This window comes from Marmota flaviventris, chromosome 7, assembly GCF_047511675.1.
Source record: "Marmota flaviventris isolate mMarFla1 chromosome 7, mMarFla1.hap1, whole genome shotgun sequence".
In the NCBI taxonomy this organism is placed as follows: Eukaryota; Metazoa; Chordata; class Mammalia; order Rodentia; family Sciuridae; genus Marmota; species Marmota flaviventris.
Window position 1 is genome coordinate 79,325,276 of NC_092504.1, and position 16,076 is coordinate 79,341,351.

Consider the following 16,076-nt stretch of genomic DNA (forward strand, 5'->3'; position numbering starts at 1 on the left):
AACATAACACTAGCTCTAACCCTAATTCTAAACCTATCCTTCATCCTAACTGAAACCATAGCCGAAATCCTAGCTCTAACTTTATCCATTACCTTAAAGATAAAGTTAAACCTAATGCTAACCCTAGCCCTAACCTTAACCCTAACCCTATCTGTAGCCCTTATTCTAACCCTAACTCTTGCCCTAGCCCTAACCCTAGCTCAAACCCTAACCCTTACCCTAAACCTAACCCTAACACTAGCCCTAGATGTAACCCAAACCCTAGCCCTAATCCAAACCTTAATCTAAGCCCTAACACTAGCACTAAACCTATTCATTATTCTAAATATAAGCCTAAACCAAATACTAACCCTAGGCCTAACCCTATCCCTAACACTAACACTATACATTATTCTAAACCTAACCTGAACTGTAAACCTAACTTTATCCATTACTCTAACCCTAACCAAAACCCTAATGCTAATTTGAGCACTAACCTTAAAACTTAACCCAAACCAATCCTTAACCCATACTCTGACTGTAATAATAACCTAACTCTATACTTGACCCCTATGCTAAACCTAACCCTTACACTAGATCTAGCCATAAACCTATCCCTAACTTTGTCCCTAACAATAATCCTAGATCTGACATTAGCCCTAGCCCTTATCCTAGCCTGAACCCTAACACAAACCCTAGCCCTCATCCTAGCCCTAAACCTAGACTTAATCCTAAATGAAACCCTCACCCTAGCCCTATCCCTAAATATAACCCTTGTTCTAGAACTGAGCCTAGCTATATAACCCATCCCTTTCCCTAAAACTAACCCTAACCTTAGTCCTAACCATACGCCAAACCCTAACACTAATCATAGAGCTAATCCTAGTCCTATTTGAATCCTAACATTAAACCTACACCTAACCCTAGCCCTAAGACTAACTCTAACTCACACCCTAGCCCTATTTCTATTTATAACTCTATTCATTACCATAACCCTCACAATAGCCCTAACCTTAGCCCTAACCCTAGCCATAGCCCTAACCCTAGATATAACAATAACTCTAAATGTAACCCTAAACTTAAGCCTAAACCTCATTCTATAACTAGTTCTAACACAGTTGCTAATCCTAAAACTAGCCCTAATCCAAGCTCTAGCCCTAAAACACAACCGAGCCATTGCTCTAACCGTAAAACTTAACCTAAACCAAAACCTAACCCATAAATAGCCATAACCCAAGCTCTAATTCAAGTCCTAGGCCTATTTTTAAACTAACTCTTACCCTGACTCATATTGAAACACAAACCCTAGCTCTAAATATCACCTTAACCCTAAAACGAATGCTAACACTAGACCTAGCTGTAACCCTAACCCTAAAACTAATCCTAATCATAACTCTAGTTCTTACATTGGCCTTAGCCAAAACCTAGCCGTAACTCTAACACAAAAATAGCCCTAATTAGAGCCCTAACACTAGATTTAACCCTAACCCTAACCCTAAAATTAGCCCAAAACCTTACCCTTATCCTAGCCCTAACCGTAGCTCTAATCCTATTCATTACCCTAAGCCAAACCCGATTCATAATGATAACTCCAGTCCTAATCCTAATCCTTAGCCAACCCAAACAATAACCCTATTACTAGTCCTAACACTATCCATCATTCTAGATCTAACCCTAATCTAAATCCTTACCCTAACCTTCACCCTTATTCTGACCCTAAAACTAATTATAGGTCTAAATTTTACCCTAAACCGAAACCGAAACCTGAAACTAGCACTATCAGTAAACGTATACCTAAACCTAACCCTAACACTAGCCCCATACCTAAACCTAGTCCTAAATCTAGCTATTACTATAGCCCTTGAACTAAACAAAAACAGAGCCCTAGCCCTAACAATAAAACTTACCCTAAACCAAACACTAACTCTACCACTAGACCTAACCCTAGTCCTATTCTGGCTTTCACCCTAAACCTAACTTTAACCTGAAAACTGGCCCTGACGCTAACATTCAACCTAGCTATAAACCTGAACCTAACCCAAAACCTAAACCTAACATTTGACCTAGCGTTAAGCCTAACCCTAAAACCAGCTCTAATCAGAACCCTAGATCTTACATTACACATAGCACTAACCATAGGCCTAAATGTAACACAAAACTTAAATAACCCTAACCCTAATTGAGGCCTAAACCTAACCAAAGCATAACCCTCACCCTTACCCTAACCCCAGTCCTAACCCTAACCCTAACCCTCACATTAGTCCTATCGCTAGCTCAAAGACTAACCCTTAGCCCAAACATGAACCTAGCACTATTCCTAACCATAACCCTAACCATAGCCCTAATCCTAACCTTAACCCTAAACCTAACACTAGCTCTAACCCTAGGCATTAGCCTACCTCTAACCCTAACCCTAATGATAACCCTATCCCTAACCCTAACTGAAACCCTAACCCAAACCATAAACCTATCCCTAGACGTAACCCTAAACCTAAACTTTGCCATAGCCTTAACCCTAACTCAAACCCTATCTTTTACCTTAAAACCAACAGTAAACCTAGCCCTAAAACTAAACTTAAACCTAAACCTAACCTTAACCATAAAGCTAACCTTAGATCTAACCCAATCTATTACCCTAAACCTAATGCTAACCCTAATGAAAACCCTAGCCCTAACCCTAAATTAACTGTGACCATAACACTAAACCTAACCCTTGTTCTATACCCAACCCTTGCTCAAAACCTAAATTTTAGCCTAAATATAACCCTAACCCTAAGCTAGGTTTAATAGTCCTAACTCAAAAACCTAACCTAACTCTAGCCCTAATCCTAACCTAACCCTAGCACAAAACCTAACCTTTATTCTAAATTGATCCCTAACCCTACCCTAAGCTAGGTTTAATAGTCCTAACTCAAAACCTAACCTAACTCTAGCCCTAATGCTAACCTAACCCTAGCCCTAATCATAGCTCTAACCCTATATATTATCCTTATGATAACCCTAATCCTAATGCTAACCCTAGGCATAACCCTAACCCTTTTGTTAATGATAAAACTCTCCATTGCCCTAAACCTTCCCTTAAACCTAAACCTAATACAATCAAATACCCTAACCCTAAACTTAATCCTAATGCTCATTTGAGCCTTATCCCTAAACCTTAACCTAAAACAAACCCATTACCCTGATAACCCTAATGCTTCTGCTAACCCTAGACCGAACCCTAATCCTATTCTTAACCATAACCCTATCCATTATCCTACACCTAACCCGAACTCTAAACATAAAACTATCATTAACCTATCCCTAACCATAATGATAACTCGAGCCTTATCCCTAAACCTTAATTTAATAAAAACTGGAACCCTGACCCTGATCCTAATAATACCCATAGTTCTAAACCTGACCTTAACAAGAAACCTGACCTTTACAATAGCTATAAACCTAACCCTACAACTCTCCCTAACTGTAACCCTAGACCTGACCTTAGCCGTTGCTCTAATCCTAGTCCTAATAATAACACAAAACTTAGCCCACATTCCAGCCATATACCTCACCTTAATCATAAACCTATCCCTAACCATAACCCTAAATCTAATTCTCACCCGAGTCCTAAAAGTAGCTATAATCCTACACCTTAACCTAAACCTAACCCTAACCCTAACACTCACCATAACCCTAAATCTAGGCCTACCCCTAACACTAACCCTAGTCCTAATCCCAGCCCTAATTTAGCCCTATCCCTAATTCTTCTCTAACTCTAGCCCAAAGACTAACTCAAACTCTCATGCCATAACCCTATACCTAGCCCTAAACTTCGCCCTAATCCTAGCCCTATCCTTACCACTAGCTCAAAGCCTAGATCTAACCCTAACTTTAAATCTAACCCTAAACATAAGCCTAAACCTCACACTAACACTAGCCCTAATCCTAAAAATAACCCTAAAACTAGCTCTAACTCTATCCCTAGACCTAAAACAAAACCGAGTCATAACCCTAACCTTAACACTTAACCTAAACCAAACCCTAATTCTACACCTAGCCGTAAACCTATCTCTAATTCTAGTCCTAACCCTAAAATGAAAACTACTCTGGACTCTGACTCTGACCCTAACATTAAACCTAGCTCTATACATCATCATACCCATAAACTTAATCCTAACAGTAGATTTAGCCCTAATCCTGAACCTATCACTAATTATAACCCTCACCCTAGCCATAAAACTATCTGTAATCCCAACCCTTACCCTAAACCTAACCCTAACCCTAAACCTAACAATAAACTTAGCCCTAACCCTAGGCCTAACCCTAACACTAACCCTTGCCCTAAGACTAATTCTAATTCTCACCCTAGCCTTATACCAAGTTCTAAAATAATCCCTTACCATCACCCTAACCCTAGCCCTATCTTCCACCCTAGCTCAAACCCTAGATCTAAACCTAACTCTAAATCTAACCCTAAACCTAAGCCTAAACCTCACACTAACAGTAGCCCTAACCCTAACACTAAACCTAAAACTAGCCCTAGCCCTACCCCTAGCCCTAAAACAAAACCGAGTCATAGCACTAATCCTAACCCTTAACCTAAACCAAACCCTAACCTTACACCGCGCACTACACCTATCTTTAATTCCAGTCCTAAATCTAATCTGGAAAGTAATATGGACACTGACTCTGACCCTAACACTAAATCTAGCTCTAAATATTGTCATAACCATAAACCTAAACCTAACACTAGTCCTAGCCCTAACCCTAACCCTATAACTAGTGCTAATCATAACCCTACTTTGTACATTACCCGTAGCCTTAACCCTAGCCATAACCTAACCCAAAACCTAGCCTTAATCCGAGACCTAAATCTAGTTTTAACCCTAAAATTAAACCTAACCCTAACCTAAACAAAAGCCCTAATCCTATACATATCCATAGCCCTAATCTTAGGTCTAACCCTATCCATTACCCTAATGATAACCCTAACCATTATGCTAAACATTAGGCCTAACATTAACCCTATCCATTACACTAAACCACATCTAAACCCAAACCGAAATCTGTCATTAACCCTAACACTAAACCTAATGCTAATTCAAGCCCTAAACCTTACCTCTAACATAAACTAAACCCTAAACTTGAACCTGATCCTAATAATAACTCTAGCTATAAACCTAACCCTTACCCTAAACCTAAACTTTACACTGGACCAAGCCATAAACCTAACAGTAATCTATCTTAGCAAATTGGAGGAGAACTGTAATGAATAGACAGGGATAATTTATGGAAGAATGTATAAATTCAAATTCCTTATCTGTATTCATAAAATTACCCTATGTATAAATAGTAAAAGTTTGGAGGTTGCAAGTGGGATAGAGGGAGGAAGAAAAAAGAAAAACAAAGAAAGAGAGGGAGAATGAAAATAATATAAAATAAAGGGGGGTGAGATAGGTCTATACAATTCCTCTATATTAAATAATTCTGGTGATTCAGTTCTTAAAGTCTAATTTCATGCAAAGTTCTTGGTTTCATGTATGTTGAGATTGTGAGGGCCAGAGTGGGAAGGGTAGAGGAGAATAGATGAGAAGAGCGAGAATAGAAAAGTCTCTCAGAACTCTGTTTTCTTCCAGTAGGTGGAGTTGTCTATTCCTAGCTTGAGTCTCTGTGCTAAGGGTGGTGTAGGTAGCCAGTTTGAGAGGGCTTGAGCTTCTACCTGGAGCCTCCCTACTCTTAGTCTCTGAGTTGGAAACCAGGTACCTGTACAGTTGCTGTTCTGCATTGATAGCTACGCCCCCCCCCCCCAAAAAAAAAAAAAAAGCTTTTGAGAAAATTCTTGAGTTATCACAGCTGGAGATAGGGGAGTTTGAAACCGGGTACCTAAGCAGCTGCAGAACCGAGCTGGTAGCCACGGCCACTGATTGATGGTGAGTAAGGTTTTCCAAGATGGATTTCATCTGTTACCTGTATAGGGTGTTTGGTGAGGTGGGTGGTTCTGGGGTGATTTTGGCCATGTCCAGAGCTTGTCCTGGTGACCCACAAGCAAAGCCTTTGTGTTCTTTGCCACCTATCCTCTGCATTCTCTAATCAGGTTACAGTTAGTTTTCGGGTGAGGGTTAGGGCTAGTTTTAGAGCGAGTGTTAGGGTTAGAGTTAATTTTGTTCAAATTTCTTTGATATTGGGCAGGAGTCATCATTTACCTAGCCTTACTATGTTCACCAGTTTTGAGCCTTCTTGGTTGAAGATTCACTGTCAGGAACAGTTTGAGTTTTAAGGTTTTACTTCATTTGAACCTATACAGATAAATGGAAATGGAGCTAGAAATCAAACAGGGTTTGTGCTAGGTGCTTGAAACTTCACATACTCAATCTGTTCTCTGTGGGAACTCTGTGCTTTCTTCCTTGTAAAAGTAGCTCTAAGCACAGTATGCAAAAACAACTTTATCCAAGAGCACTTTATGAGAAATCAGGGAAATATGCAAGTCCTGAACTACCTCCCCCCCAATTATTTGGTCAGATTTGTTTGATACTGCACAGGATTCATCTGCTAGCTTGCTGCCCTGGGTTCCCCATGTTTGGGACTTGTATGATCAAAGCTCTATAAACAGGATAGTTTTAGGGTTAGTGTTAGATTTAGGACTAGAGTTAGAACTAGTGTTAGGGTTAGAGTTATTTTTGTTCAAATTTCTTTGATACTGGGCAGGATTTCTCTTTACCTAGCCTTAGTATGTCCCCCAGTTTTGGGCCTTCTAATTTCAATTGTTCACTGTCAGGAACAGTTTGTATTTTAAAGTTTCATTTCAAGTTGTCCTATATGGGTAAATGGGAATGGAGCTGGTAATCAAACAGGGTTGGTGATAGCTGCTTGAAATTTCACACACTCAATCAGTTCTCTGTGGGCACTCTCTGGTTTCTTCCTAGTGAAAGTTTTCCAAAGCCACGGAAATGAAAAGAACATTATCCAAGATCACTTTAGGAAAAATACAGGGGAAATAGGCATGTACTGAAACACCTCCCCCAATTATTTTGTCATATTTTTTTTATACTGGCAGGATTCATCTGTTACCTTGCCCTACTAGGCACCCCAAGTTTGGGTCTTCTATGATCAAAGGTTCTCTAAAAAGGTTAGGGTTAGAGTTAGGGTTAGGTTTAGGGCTAGGTTTAGAATTAGTGTTGGGGTTATAGGTAATTTTGTTCAAATTTCTTTGATACCAAAGAGGATTCATCTTTTACCTAGTCTTACTATATTCCCCATGTTTGGGCCTTCTCGGTTCATGGTTCGCTGTCAGAACAGTTTGAGATTAAGGTTTCACTTCATCTTGACTTATATGTGTAATTGGAAATGGAGCTGGATAACAAACAGGGTTGGTGTTAGCTGCTTGAAACTTCACACGCTCAATCAGTTCTCTGTGGGCACTCTCTGATTGGTTCCTTGTGAATGTAGCCCTATGCTGAAGCATGCAAAGCATAGGTTTAGGGTGAGGGCGATGTATAGGGCTAGGTTGAGTGTTAGGGTCAGAGTCAAGGTAAAGGTTAGTTTTAGGGTTAGGGCTAAAGATAGGGCTAGGTTTTGGGTTAGGGTTTGGTTTAAGTTAAGGTTTAGGGTTTGGGCTATGGCTCAGTTTTGTTTTAGGGCTAGAGCTAGTGTTAAGGCTAGATTTTGGATTAGTGTTAGAATTAGGGCTAGTGTTAGGATGAGGTTTAGGATTAGGGTTAGGGTTAGATTTAGATTTAGTGTTAGATCTAGGATTAGGTTTAGGGCAAGGTTAGCATTCCGGAAGGGATAGGGTTAGAACTAGGGATATGGCTAGGAAGAGAGTTAGTTTTAGACTTAGGACCAGGCTTAGGTTAGGGTTAGGGTTACAGCTAAATTATGGCTAGGATTAGGGCTAGGGTTAGTGTTAGGGTTAGGCCTAGGGGTAGGGCTAGGTTTAGGATTAGCATTGGGGTCAAGGTTAAGTTTAAGGGGACGGGTGGTGTTATAGCTAGCTTTAGGTCTAGGATGAGGGTTAGAATTAGGATTAGCGTTAGGGTTAGTGTTCAGGGTAGGATTAAGGTAGGTTTAGGGCTAGAAGGATGGCTAGGGTTTCTGTTAGGTTTAGGGGTAGGACTAGGTCTAGGACTAATGTCAGGTCTAGGTTTATAGTTAGGGATAATTTTAGGATTAGGTTATGCCTAGTTCTAGTGAGTTAAGTTTAGTGTAAGGGTCAGGTTTAGAGCTAGGGGTTTATATTAGGGTTAGAGTCAGGGTTGGCATTTGATTTAGGTTAAAGTTTATGGTTAAGGCTTGAGTTAGTGGTTGGTTTAGGTTTAGGGTTAGTGTAATGGATATGGTTAGGTTTAGGGTTTAGTTAAGGTTTAGGGTAAAGAATGGGTTAAGTTTATTGATAGGGTAGGGTTAGCATTAGGGTTAGGGTTATGTTTAGTGTAATGGATAGGTTTAAAGCTCAGGTTAAGGCTCGGTTATGGTTTGGATTAAGTCTAGGATTAGTGTTAGGTTTAGGGATAGGAATAGTGTTTTGTTTAGGGTAATTATTAAGGTTAGAGAAAGTGTTAGGGTTACGTCTAGGGTTATGGTTAGGTTAGAGTAAAGATTAGTGTTTGAGCTAATGTTAGAGCTAGGGCGAAGGTTAAGTTTATGTTTAGGTCTAGGTTTATGTTTAAGGTGATGGTTTGGTTTAGGGTTAGGGTTATGGCTAGGGTTTTAATTAGGGTTAGGGTTAAGTTTATGGTAATGGATAATATTAGAAGTAGGATTAGGGTTAGGGTTAGGGTATGGGTTAGGGCTAGTGTTAGGATTAGGTTTAGTGTAAAGCTTAATGTTTCAGCTAAAGTTAGGCCTATTGCAAAGGTTAGATTTCGGGTTAGGTCTAGGGTTAAATTTATGTTTAACATTAGGTTTAGTGTTAGTGATAGTGTTATAATTAGGGTTAGTGTAAGGGTAATGTATAGGGTTAGAGCTAAAATTTGGGCTAGGATTAAAGTTAGGATTAGAGCTAGTATTAGGGTTAGGGTTTAGAATGGGGCTTGTGTTATGTTTAGTGAAAGGGTTTTCCTTTAGCTAGGGTTAGGTCTAAGGCATGGGTTAGGGTTAGGGTTAGCGTTAGTGTTAGGGCTATGATTAGGGATAGGGTTATACTTAAGACTAAGTTTTGGCCTAGGATTAGGGCTAGGTTTTATGTTAGGTTTAGGGCTAGGGTTAGAACTATGGGTAACATAAGAGCTAGGGTTATGTTTAGGGCTAGTTTTAGGGTTAGGGTTATATCTAAGTCTAGTGTTAGGTCTAGGTTTTGGGTTAGGGTCAGATTTTGAGCTAGATTTAGTGTTAGGGTAAGGGTCAGTGTTCGAGATAGGGTTAGGGTTAGGGTTATAGCCCAAATCAAGGTCTAGGCATAGGGTTAGTGTTTGGTTTAGGTTAAGGGTTATTGTGAGGGCTATAACTAGGTTTTTGTTTAGGTCTAGGGCTAGAGTTATAGCTATTTTTAGGAATAGCTTTAGGTCTAGGGCTAGTGCTAGGGTTAAATATAGATATAGGCTTACAGTTAGGGCTAGTGTTGGGGTTTGGTTTAGGGATAGGGTCAGGTTTAGACCCAGGGTTAGTGTTAAGTTCAGAATAAGGATCAGGTATAGAATTGGAGCAAGAATGAGGGCTAGGGTTAAAACTAGTAATATTGTTAGAGTATAAGTTGGGCTAAGGATTGGGGTTGGTATTAGGGTTTGCATTTGGGTTAGGGTTTGGCTTTGGGTAAGGGAAAGGGTTAGAGCTAGGGTTAGGGTAAGGGTTAGTGTGAGGGTTAATATTTGGGTTAAATCTCCGGTTAGGGCTTAAATTATGGGTAGGATTTGTGTTAGGGTTAGGGCTAGGGCTAGGATAATGACTAATGTATGAACTAGGGTTATGATTAGGGCTAGTTTTATGGTTAGGATTAAAGCTAGTTCTAGTGTGTGGCTGAATTTAGGGTTAGGGTAATGTTTAGAGCTAGGATTAGTATTAGGGTCAGCATCAGGTTCAGGGTTAGTTTTAGAGTTAGGGTTAGGGCTAATTGTAGGGTTAGAGCTTGGTTTAGAACAAGGGTTAGTGTTAGGGCTATGGCTTGGTTTTGTTTTATGACTAGGGATAGGTGTAGTTCAAATTTTAGGATTAGCATTATTGTTAGGACTATGTTAGAGGTTTGTTTAGGCTTAAGTTTGCAGTTAAATTTAGAGTTAGGTTTATATTTAGAGTTAGGATTAGGGCTAGGACTAAGGATAGAACTAGCGATAGGGCTAGGACAAGAGTTAGACTTAGCGCTAAGTCTAGGCTTTGGATAGGACTAAACTAGGGCTAGGATTAGTGCTAGGCTTAGTGTTATTGTTAGGCCTAGGGTTAGGGTGATGGGTTAGGGTTAGGTTTAGGGTTATGGTTAGGTTTACAGTAAGGGATGGGGTTATAGCTAGGTTTAGGGCTAGGGCAAGGGTTAGAATTAGGGTTAAAACTTGGGTTATGGTTTGGGTTAGGGCTAGGGCTAATTTCAATTCCAGAATTATGGTTAAAGATAGTTTTAGGGTTAGGTTGATGGCTACATCAAGTGTAATGGTAGGTTTAAGGTTAGGGTCAGGTTTAGAGCTAAGGGTGTTATTAGGGTCAGGGTCACTATTAGTGTTTTGGATAGGTTAAGGTTATATGTTAGGGCTCAAATTAGCATTAGGGTTAAAATTAAGGTACTGATAGGGTTAGGTTTAGGTTTCAGGTTAGGTTTAGAGTAATGAATAGTGTTATGAACAGGGATAAGTGTAGGTTTAAGCCTAGGGTTAGCATTAGGGTTAGGGTTAGGGTTAGGGTAATGGATAGGGTTAGAGCTAAATTTATGGCTAGGGTTTTGTTTACAATTAGTGCTAGTGTTATGGTTAAGGTTAGGGTTAGTGTTAATGCTACGTTGAGGGCAGAGATTCTGGCTAGGTTTTGGGTTAAATTAAGGCTAGGGTTAGTGTTACTTTTAATATAAGTACTAGGGTTATGATTAAGGCTAGTTTTATGGTTAGGGTTAGGCTAAGTCTAGTGTTAGATTTAGGGTTAGGGTTAGAGTGATGTTTAGAGTTAGGTTTAGGTTTAGGTCAGGGTCAGGGTTAGTTTAGTTTTTCGGCTTAAAACTCAAATTATGGCTACGGTTAGGGCTAGGTGTAGGGTTAAGGTTTGGTTTAGGTTAAGGGTCAGGGTTAGTGCTATGGCTTGTTTTTGTATTAGGTCTAGGGCTAGAGATATGACTGGTTTTAGGATTAGCATTGGGGTTAGAGTTACTGCTACTGTTAGGTTTAGGTTTAGGCTTATGGTTAGGGTTAGATTTAGATTTAAAGTTACATCTAGGTTTAGGGCAAGGGTTAATAAAAAGTCTAGGGTTAGGCCTAGGGTTAGAGCTAGGATTAGAGTTCCAGTAAGGGATAGGGATAGAACTAGTTTTAGGGCAAGGGTGAGAGTTTAACTTAGTCTTAGGGCTAGGTTAGAATTAGGGTTAGGGATACGGTTAGGGGTATGGTTATGTTTAGGTTTATGGTAAGGGTTAGGTTTTGAGCTAGGGTTAGCTTTATAGCGAGTGTTAGGTTTAGGGTTAGATCTAGGTTTAGTTTTCTGGTTATGGTTAGGGTTAAGGTTAGGGTTAAGGGTAGGGTTACCAATAGGTTTAGGGTTAGGTTTAGTGTATGTTGTAGGTTTACAGCTAGGGTTAGGGTTAGGGTTAAGGTTCGGAAAGGGCTAGGGTTAGGGTTAGATTTACGGATATTTCTATGTTTATGTTTATGGTATGTGTTAGGCTTTGAGCTAGGGTTGGGAATAAGGCTAGGGTTACGTTAGGATTAGGGCTAGGTTTAGGGTTAGGGTTATGCTTAGGGCTACATTAATGCCTAGGATTAGCTCTAGGTTTTGTGTTATGTTTAGGCCTAGGGTTAGGGTTGTGGGTAATGTAAGAGCTAGGGATATGAGTAGGGCTAGTTTTAGGGTTAGGGTCATGGCTACTTCAAGTGTTAGGTTTATATTTTTGGTTAGGTTCATGTTTAGAGGTAGGTTTACTGTTAAAGGCTGGTCAGTGTTCAGAATGGTTTATAGCCAGAATTAGGACTAGGTTTAGGTCTAGGGTTAGGGGTAGTGTTTGGATTAGGGTAAGGGTTATTGATAGGGCTACGACTAGGTTTTTGTTTAGATCTAGGGTTAGAGTTCAGGCTAGATTTATAATTAGATATAGGTCTAAAGCTAGTGGTAGAGTTAGGTTTAGGAATAAGTTTATAGGTAGTGCCAGTGTTAGAGTTTGGTCTAGGGTTATGGTAAGGTTTAGACCTAAATTGGTGTTAGGGTCAGAACAAGTGTCAGGGTTAGCATTAGAGTTTGGGATAGGATTAGAGCTAAAATGAAGGCTAGGGTCAGAACTATTAATGGGGTTAGGATTTTGGTTGGCTAAGGATTAGGGATAGGTCTAGGGTTATCATTAGGGTTAAGGTTTTGTTTATGGTAATGGATAAGGTTAGAGCTAGGGTTATGTTTAGAGTTAGGGTTAGGGTTAAATCTAGGTTTAGAGCTTGGATTAGTGCTTGTTTTTGTGGTAGGGTTAGTGCTAGGGTTAGGGCATTGGCTAATGTTAGAACTAGGGTTAGTTTTAGGGTTAGGATTAGGGGTAGGTCTAGTGTTAGGGTTAGGTTTAAGGTTAGGATGATATTTAGAGCTAGGGTTAGTGTTAGGATATGAGTCAGGGTCAGGGTTAGGGTTAAGACTCGAATTAGCGATAGGGTTACTCTTAGATTTGGTTTAAGGTTAGGATGGGGTCTAGAGCTAGGGTGAGCATTAGGATATGAGTCTGTTTTAGGGTTAGATTTAAGGTTAGGGTTAGGAGTGGAATTTAGTGCTGGGGTTAGGTCTAGATGTAATTTTAGAGTGGTTTAAGTTAAGGTTTAGGTTTAGGGCCATTGCTTAGTTTTGTTTTACTTCTAGGGTTAGGGTTAGGGGTAGTTTTACGATTAACATTAGAGTTAGGGCTAGTGTAGTGTTAGGCTTAGGCTTACATTTAGGGTTAGATTAAGAGTTAGGGTTAAAAATAGGGTTAGGACAAGGACTAAGGATAGGGCAAGCATTAGTGCTAGGTTTAGGGCTAGTTTTTGGGTTATGGTAGGGAATAGGGTTAGAATTAGGGATAGGGCTAGTGTGAGAATTTGAGTTAGTCTTAGTGCTAGGTTTAGGGTTAGGTTTAATTATAAAGTTACCCGTAGGGCCAGTGTTAGGGTTTGCTCTATGCTTAGGTTCAGGTTTAGACCTAGGGTTATTGTTTGTGTCAGAATTAGGGTCAGGGTTAGTGTTAGGGTTGGGATAAGATTAGAGCTAGAATGAGGGCTAGTCAGGACTATTAAAAGTGGTCAAATTTTGGTTAGGCTAATAATTATGAATAGTTCTAGCGTTACCATTAGGGTAAAGGATAGGGATAGAATAAGGGTTAGGGTTAGGTTTAGGGTTAAAGCTAGGTTTAGAGCTTTAATTACGGCAAGATTTTGTTGTAGGTTTATAGCTAGGGTTAGGGCAATGGCTAATGTAAGAACTAGGGTTATCATTAGGGTTAGTTTTAGGGTTAGGTTTAAGGGTAAGACTAGTGTTAGGGTTAGGTTTAAGGTTAGAGTGATATTTAGAGCTAGGGTTAGTGTTAGGATATGAATGAGGGTCAGAGTTAGGGTTAGGACTGGAATTAGGGATAGGGTTACTGGTAGGTTTTGGTTTAAGGTTAGGATGGGGTCTAGAGCTAGGGTGAGCATTAGGATACAAGTCTGTAAGGGTTACTTTTAAGGTTAGGGTTAGAAGTCGAATTTAAGGCTAGGGTTAGGTCTAGTTGTAGTGTTACTTTGGTTTAAGTTAAGGTTTAGGGTTAGGGCTATTGCTTGGTTTGGTTTCACTGCTAGGGTTAGCATTAGTGCTAATTTTATGATTAGCCTTAGGGTTAGGGCTAGTGTTAGTGTTAAGCTTAAGCTTAGGTTTAGGCTAAGATTTAGATTTAGGGTTATATCTAGGTTTAGGGTTATGACTGATGATAGGGCAATGGTTAGGGCTAGGGTTAGATTATGGTATGTGATACGGTTAGAACTAGGGACAGGGCTAGTGTGAGTTAGAGTTAGTCTCAGGGCTTGGGTTAGGGAAATGGATAAATTAGGGCTAGGATTAGGCATAGGGTTAGTGTAAAGCTTAAATACAGAATAGGGTCTGAGTTAGTATTAAGTTTAGGTTAAGGGATAATGTTATAGCTAGGTTTAGAGGTAGGGTGATATTTAGAATTAGAATTAGAACTTTGGTTATGGTTAGTGTTATGATTAAGGGTAGGTTTAGTGCTGGGATGAGGGCTAGTGTTTGTTTTAGGGTTAGGGCTAGGATTTGGGGTATGGCTAGTTTCAGGTCTAGAATTATGTTTAAAGATAATTTTATGTTTAGGGTTATGGCAACGTCTAGTGTAAGTGTTAGGTTTAGGGGTAGGGTCAGGCTTAGGGCTAGGGATATTTTTATGGACAATGTCTGGGTTAAGGTTTGGGATAGGTTAAGGTCTAAATTTAAGGATTAAATTAGCGTTAGGGTTAGGGTTACAGTAATGATAGGGTTAGTATTAGGGCCCAGGTTAGGTTTAGGTTTATGGATAGAAATAGGATTAGAGATAGCTTTAGGTTTAGACCTAGGGTTAGCATTAGGTTTAGGGTTATGTTTATTGTAATGGATAGGGTTAAACTAGGGTTAGGGCTAGGGTAATGGTTATGATTTGGGCTAAGTTTAGGATTAGGGCTTGGGTTAGGTTTAAAGCTCAGGATAGGGCTCAGATTGTGGCTAGGTTTCAGGTTAAGTTAGTGTTATGCTTAGTGTTATGGCTAATGTAAGTACTAGAGTTATATTTAGGGCTAATTATAGGGTTAAGATTTGGGCTTATTTGAGTTTTAGGGTTAGGTTTAAGGTCAGGGTGATGTTTAGAGCTAGGGTTAATATTAGTGTCAGAGTCAGGGTCAGAGTTAGTTTTAGGGTTCAGCTTAAAAATCGCATTAGGCCTAGGGTTAGGAGGTAGGTGTATGATTAGGGTTTCTTTAATTTAAGGATTAGTGTTAGAGCTATGGCTCAGTTTTTATTTAGGCTAGGGCTAGGGTTAGGGCTAGTTTTCGGATTAGTGTTAGGCTTAGGGCTAGTGTTTGGGTTAGGCTTAGGCTTCAGATTAGGGTTAGATTTAGAGATAGGTGTTGATCTATGGTTAGTGCTAGGGCTAAGGATAGGGCAAGGTTTAGGACAATGGTTAGGGCTAGGGTTATGTTTATGGTAAAGAATAGGTTTAGAACCAGTGACAGGGCTAGTGTGAGAGTTAGAGTTCGTTTTATGGCTAGGTTTAGGGTTATGGTTAGGGATTGGGCTAAATTAGGGCTAGGCTTAGTGTTAGGTTTAGGCCTAGGTTTAGGGTTAGAGTTTGGGTTAGGTTTAGTTTAAAGGAATGGGTTCTAGCAAGATTGAGGGCTTGGTGAGAGTTAGTATTAGGGTAAGGGCCAGGGTTAGGGTTAAGATTATGATTAAGGCTAGGGTTTAGGGCTATAATGAGGGCTAGTATTTGTATTAGGTTTAGGGCTAGTATTAGGTCTAGGGCTAATGTGAGGTCTAGGGTTACAATTAGGGATACATTTAGTGTTAGGTTTATGGCTTGGTCCAGTGTAAGGGTTAGGTTTATGGTAAGGGTCAGTTTTAGAGCTAGGGTTATTATTAGGGTGAGAATCAAGGTTAGGGTTTGGGTTAGGTTAGGGTTTAGCTTTAGTGCTCAAATTAGCATTAGATTCAGGGATAGGGTAATGACTGGGTTAGGTTTAGAATTTAGATGTGGTTTAGGGTAATGGGTAGTGTTAGGGTTAGGCCTAAGTTTAGCAGAAGGGTTAGGGTTATCATTAGGGTAATGGATAGAGTTAGACCTAAGTTTAGTGATAGGGTTATGTATAGAATTAGGGCTTTTGTTTGGGTTAGTGTTAGGTTTAAGTTAAGGGTAAAAGCTAGGATAAGGACTCTGATTAAGGCTAGGTTTTGTGTTAGATTAAGGCTAGGGTTAAGACTATGGCTAATGTACAAATTAAGGTTATGATTAGCGCTAGTTATAAGGT